Source organism: Octodon degus, unplaced genomic scaffold, assembly GCF_000260255.1.
Source record: "Octodon degus isolate 3935 unplaced genomic scaffold, OctDeg1.0 scaffold00076, whole genome shotgun sequence".
Lineage (NCBI taxonomy): Eukaryota > Metazoa > Chordata > Mammalia > Rodentia > Octodontidae > Octodon > Octodon degus.
The window spans coordinates 9,991,665-9,998,695 of NW_004524652.1; the positions used below are offsets into that span (position 1 = coordinate 9,991,665).

A 7,031-nucleotide genomic window follows, 5' to 3' on the forward strand; every position below is an offset into this window, starting at 1 on the left:
TGGTGGTCTCCAGGTCACTTTTTCCACCTGTAGAGCTTGTTCCCAGTGCCAGGAGGGAGCAGTGAGAGTTCTGCTGGATGAGGCTCACAAGGTGGCTGTAGGTTTCTTCCCTGTACCATGAGAACATAGCCAGCAGATCCAGCTCCTCGTACAGCGCCTTCACTCTGGCCACTTCCGTGTCCTTCTGCCCATAATTCTGCAAGACCTGGTGCTGCTCCGGAATGGCTTCCTGCAGATGCTGAACCACCAGCCAGCTGCACCTGTTATCCTGGATGTTGGTGCCAATTTTTCCTGTCATGCTGGGGTCCCCGAAGAGGTCATGGAAATCATCCTGGATCTGGAAGAAGTCACCCATCTCTCTCAGGACCCTCCTGGCGTTGCTGTGGTCCTTTTCCTCATCAGTGCCGGCCATTGACATGGCGACAGGCAATAAGCAGGTAGAAAGAGTAGAAATCCGTCTTGTACTTGACAATAGATTTGTACTGCTTTTTCGTATATTTACTGAGACTTACATGGTCCTGGGGGCTGTGATGACATCCAGAGCCTGCCCGACCTCTGTCTGATGGGCAGCCTACAGGAGGAGCTCAAGCAGGTGCTGATGGTCGGGCTGCTCCCAGCAGTGGGACTTCAGCAGGAGGTAGATACAGGCTTCCAGGACAGCACCATTGTCAGCATCCAAACCTATGCCTGACAATCTGAGAGAAGCGCTGGATGAAATTCTGCATTTCTTGGGCATAAACATGGCATCTCCGCTCTCCATTCATCCTGAGTGAGGAGCAGAGTGCTCTGTTCTGGATGCTGGTCCTCCTTGGTCCAGTGTGGCTTTTGAAATCAGCCCTTATGGACTGTAATCCCGCCGCCCTACAATTCATCCATTTGAAGTGCACGATTCAAGCGTCTTGGGTGTATGCACAGCGTTACATAGTTATTAGCACATGTAATTTTAGAACATTTGTGTTTCCCCCAAAGGAAACCCACCAGCAGTAACCTGGGTCTGTGTGTGCTCCCGCATCTCTCGTTTTCCATTTCCACAGATTTGCCTATTCTGGACATTTGATGGCAGTGGAATAATCTTTGTCCTTTGCAAATGGCTTCATGATGCTCGCAAGGGCTGGAGCGTGAATCAGTCACTGCCCTCTCCCTGCCCCCGTTCACACCCAGGTCCCTGGCTCAGGGAGGAGAGTGCACGCGTGCTGTGCAGCTTCTTGTCAGTTGGTGGACGTTGGGTTGCTTCCACCTTGTGATTATTATAAATAAGAAACAATGCCGCCAGCAACATTGTGCACTTGTGTGGACCCGTGTTTCAGTTCCTTAGACCTAGACCTAGGAGGATCTCTGGGTTTCAAGGTATTTCTGTGTGTAACACTTCAAGAAATCCTACACATGCAGCTGTACTAGTTTACACTTCTGTCAGCAGTGTCTGACGGCTCCAGTCTCCCTGCATGCTGATGACATGTGTCACCACCTGTCTTTTTAATTATAGCCATCCTTGATGACTTTGCCATTCATAAGTTGGGGCCGGGGAAATGGCTCGGTAGAATAAGCGCTTGCCTGGCAAGCACAAGGGCCTGAGTTCATAAGTGGACCTGTGGATCAACTGATTAATGGTCAAGGGCCTATTTCCAGGTCAGGAGGTACAGATCTACCTAATTATTTTTAGTGACCCATAGGATGAAGATGCCCTAGTGACTTGATCCATTCCCTTTCTGAATTAGTCAGAATAAGTTTTTCAAAGTCACCAAACCAATCAGCACCAAACTGCCACAAGCTACAAGCCACACAGTAGAAAAGTCTAGAGCACAACCAGCTTCAGGTGGGGCTTGACCCAGATGCCAAGTGAAGTCTCTAGGGTCTGCCTTCTCCATCCCCACCCTTTTTTTTTTTTCTGGGTACAGTGGGCTTTATTGAGAGTGTGCAATGGCAGAGAACCAGGGCTCCTGAGGCCCCTCTCCTTCTAGGGGGCCAGGGATGGAAGCTGTGAGGGGAGATTCTCAGTGATGGGCAGTGACTTCTACAGAGTGGCCTCTCTATCCCTCTGGTCTTGCTGGGCTGTGGAGGGGGCCACTTGCTCTTTGGAGGCCATGTGGACCATGAGGTCCACCATCTGTTTCTGTAGCTGCACTCATTGTCATACCAGGAAATGAGCTTGACAAAGTGGTCATTCAGGGTGATGCCAGCCCCAGCATCAAAGGTGGAAGAGTGGCTGTCACTGTTGAATTCACAAGACATGACCTGGTCCTTGGTGTAGCCCAGGATGCCTTTGAGGGCACCATCTGACGCCTGCTTCACCACCTTCTTGATGTCGTTGTATTTAGCCTCTTTCTCCAGGCAGCAGGTCAGATTCACCACTGACATGTTGGCAGTGGGCACATGGAAGGCCATGCCTGTGAGCTTCCTGTTCAGCTCTGGGATGACCTTGCCCACAGCCTTGGCAGCGCCAGTGGATGCAGGGATAATGTTCTGGGCAGCCCTGCTGCCATCATGCCACAGCTTCCCAGAGGGGCCGTCCACAGTCTTCTGGGTGGCAGTGATGGTATGGACTGTGGTCATGAGTCCTTCCACAATGCCGAAGTTGTCATGGATGACCTTGGCCAGTGGGGCTAAACAGTTGGTGGTAAAGGAAGTGTTGCTGACAATTTGAGTGAGTTGTACTTCCCGTGATTCACGCCCATCATAAACATGCGGGCATCGGCGGACGGGGCGGAGATGATGGCCCTTTTGGCACCAACCTTCAGGTGAGCTCCGGCCTTCTCCATGGTGGTGAAGACACCAGTGGACTCCACTACATACTCAGCGCCAGCATCACCCCACTTGATGTTGGCGGGATCTCGCTCTTGGAAGATAGTGATGGCCTTTCCGTTGATGACGAACTTCCCGTTCTCAGCCTTGACAGTGCCGTGGAACTTGCCATGGGTGGGATCGTGCTGGAACATGTAGACTATGTAGCTGAGGTCAATGAAAGGGTCACTGATGGCCACAACACCCATTTTGCCAGAGTTAAAAGCAGCCCTGGTGACCAGGCATCCAATATGGCCCAATCCGTTCACTCCGACCTTCACCATCTTGTCTGGAATGCTGCTGGCTGCACAGGAAGAGCGGCTGCTGGTGGGCACACAGGAGCAGAGAGCCCCTTCGCTTTTTCTGAATGAGCTTCAATCACAGATAGGTTGCTCCTGACAGCAGCCCCTGCTTAACCACAAAGGTCAAGGCCTCCTGAAAATAAAAGCGTTGTGCTGTAGGCCTGACTGAGGACTGCATCCTCAGATCTTTCTCCCCTCTGTGTTTGACTTAGCCACCTGCCCGCTTGGCTTGATGACTTTGCCATCCATTGCCTCCTGCCAGGTGAGTCTCCTAAGTGCCAGACCTTCCCAGCCAGCTGTGCACTCTGTGCTGGAGAAACCTCAGGCCTCTCCCCACTCCCCCAGCAAGCTCCCTCCTTCCAGTCTTCCTGACCTTATCCTTCCCTTGCTTAGGTCCAGTCCACTGCCCCTTCTACTCCTTCCCCTCTGACTCTGCCACCCACATCCAGTCCATCGGCCCCACCAGAGCCTGCCCAGCTTTATCCACAGGCCACGCCTGGGCCCTTCTTACTCTTTCTCACAGCAGAGGCAGCTGTCATTTCCATGCACACCAAAGCAGGTCCCTGGTCAGCACACTGGCCAAGAGCTGGGCAGCACCATGCCATCCATGAAGGCAAGGAGGGTGCATGATTTCTTTTACCCTGGGGTTTGCAAATTCAAGATGTCTTTCCAGCACCCTCGCTAGGTGCAAGCCTTGCAGCTTGGTCTCTGGTCTCAGGATGGACAGACCCAGCTTTGTGTGTTCTGCCGGGCAGAGGTGGGTGTGGCAGGGGCACATTGGTGTGTGTGTGCCCGGAAGTGATCAGTTGTTGAATTGGACACTGCTGCTTGGCAGCCCGAAGGGCACAAGGGTAGGTGCTGGCTGTGTCAGAACAAGAGGTCCTCGTGCAGGCTGAAAGCTTCCTGGACCACTTGGGGACTCGAGCTAGGATGTGGATTTGTGGAGGGGAAAACAAGAAGGCAAGGATGTGGGGTGGGGAAGAGGGCGGCAGGGGGAGCTGTCTTGGGGAAGCAGGCCTGGATGGGGTGGGAGCAAAGAAATTCTAGCTGGACAAGGAGAGGCACACTTAAAATCCCAGCACCCTGGGAGGCAGGGGCAGGAAGATCCAAAGTATGAGCCCAGTCTGGGCGATGTAACAATTTAGGGAGACCCTATCTCAAAATCATAAATAAAAAAATGAGCTGTGGCTGTAGCTCAGCGCGAAGGCCCAGGTTTAATCCCCAGGGAAGGACGAGCAGGAGAATGAGTTCCAGCTTTCAGGGAGGAAGGTCTGGGTCGAATCTTAGTTAAGGATGCAATAGTTGATTAGATACTACAGTAGATATTTACTAGGCAGCTACTTTAAAACTATTTATATACTATATATTTGTTAGTTTTTTGTAATTGTATATCATATAGAATCACCATTACATTATAATACAATATACAATTATATGCAATATATGTTATATATTATTTTTATTATATATATGATATATAGCACTAACAAACATGTATGGATATATTCTATTTCATTATAACATTAATTATATGTAATACATAATTATAAATGTATACATGTATTACTTACAATTATATGTTTATACTCTATGCTTACACTGCAGGGTACATTGAACATGGTGTTTACTTCTCTAGACGTGGGGGTCATGCCTTGGAACAAAATAGAGAAAGCCCTGTGTGTCTGCGTGGCATGTTAGGGGATGGCCAGGTCACTCGGGAGCAGACAAGGACAAGCCCTATGGAGAAAGAGAACAGGGAGGGAGGAGGCAGAGTGTGGAGAGGGGAAGGAGGGAGGCGCGCAGAGCCTGTACCGACAGTGTGTCCTCCCGGCAGAGATCTGTGGGGAAGAGTGCAGAGGAAACAGAGTTCCACACGGGACATCAAGGGCGAAGGTCCTGAGGTCTGAGTATGTGTGTGACTGTGTTCCAGCCAAGAAGCCAGTCTGTGGGAGGTGGAGTAAGGGGAAGAGTGAGAGGAGAAAAGCCAGTTAAAGGGGCAGGTGGGTTGGCCCTACTTGCACTTGGGGTGTTGCATTCAGATGGGAGCCGTGGGAGGCTTTAGTGTGGAGGAGTGACAAGCTCTGGCTTACATTTTAGCAAGAGATCTGGGTCTGTGATGCAGGGAACCAACAGCTGTGGGTGAGGGAGGAGGCTTGCCTGGGGCTCGGGGAGGGGCTTGGAGGGTCAGAGAAGCTGTGTGTGGGCTCCCTGCATGGCCCTGGGGAGAAGAGCACGGGGCCCCACACTCTCGCTTTGGATCTTCCTGCACTGCTGCTTTCTGGTGTTTAGAGACCAACTGGGTGGATGTACCCGCGGGCAGCAAGTCAGGACGAGAGGGCCGTGGGGTGCTGCTGGTGGCTCCAGGTGCAAAGCCTGGCAGGGCCAGCAACCCTTCTCGAGACCCCAATCCCGGATCTGCCCAGGGCCTCACTTCTTCCCCAGAGTCCCTGTCCCTGGGTTGCATCACTTCAACATGACCCACAGCAACTCATTGTGCTGAGCTTCACTTGGTTCCTGTGGACACTCAGCTACTTGGTGTCTCTTGCTGCCTTTGCTAGTTTGGGGCTATGCAGTGACACAGTAGGGAGACACATATTCAATTTACTTCTTAATTAGATAATAATGCTAACAATGGTGATGACAATGCTAATAGAAACTATCAAGTACCTGCTATGTGCCAGGCTCGGTGCTGAGAACTTTATTTATTCATTGAGTCCTTGGCTCATTGTAGCAACCCTGAATAGAGTTGTCACTACACCCAGCATGACATATAGGTAATATGAGGCTCAGAGGTGTGTTGTGTAGACAAGATGCACAGCAAAGAGGGGTTGGGGAGGATTCAGGCTTGGGGCCGTCTGATGATCTTTTACCACTCTGTCAGGTATAAAGGTGGTGTTTTGTTATTGCTCTTCTTAAGGTAATGGATCCTTCTGTCAGTCCATCCATTAATCATCCATCCATCTGTTATACATACACACCCCCATCCATTCATCCATAAATCCATCCATCCACCCATCCATCCACTTATCCATCCTTCCATCCAATAGTTTTTCCATCTCTCCCTTTCTTACTTCCATCCATCCATCCATCCATCCATCCATCCACCCACTCATCCATCCATCCACAATCCATCCATCCATCCAACCACCCACAATTCATCCATCTATCCATCCATCCATCCACCTATCACACATCCATCCAATCCATCCACCCACCTATCCATCCACATATCAACCCATCCATTCAATCCATCCACACATCTACCCATCCATCCAGTCCACCTACTCACCCACCCACCCACCCACCCATCCATCCACCCACTCATCCGTCCATCCACCCACTAATCCGTCCATCCACCCATCCATCTACCCATCTACAATCCATCCATCTATCCATCCATCAATCTACCTACCCACACATACATCCATCCGTCCATCCACACATCTTCCCATCCATCCAATCCATTCACCCACCCATCTATCCATCCACCAATTCATCCAATTCATCCTTCCACCCACCCATCCATCCATCCACACATCCATTCATCCATCCTCCATCCATGCATTATCACCTATCCATTCTCCACCTGTCCATCCATCCACCCACCCACCTGCCTATCCATCCATCCATCCATCCATCCATCCATCCATCCATCCTGTGGAGCCATGAGAAGTAAGGTGTAAGAGGTGTGCAGGTGGAGAACATGGGGGCCTGCAGCCCATAAGAAGTGGTTCAGTTTAGAAAATTAGATCTAGCTCAGTGTTGGATCACATCTATAATCTCAGCTACTCAGGAAGCTAAGATGGGGGGATTGCAAGTTTGAGCCCAGCCTGGTCAATTTAATGACTTAGTGAGATCTGTCTCAAAAGGGAGAACGTGATGGATGAGGACGCAGCTCCTGGGTTATAATGGCCTTGGGGGCAAACCTCAGTACTATAAAAAATAAAACAA

General features: G+C 50.7%; 2 pseudogenes; both read right to left on the bottom strand.

Moving 5' to 3' along the window:
• LOC101585470 overlaps nucleotides 1–760 on the bottom strand; it is a 4,717-nt pseudogene extending 3,957 nt beyond the window's left edge.
• A 1,251-nt stretch (nucleotides 761–2,011) lies between these two features.
• On the bottom strand, nucleotides 2,012–3,062 carry LOC101585864 (annotated as a pseudogene).
• Between the last annotated feature and the right edge of the window lie 3,969 nt (nucleotides 3,063–7,031).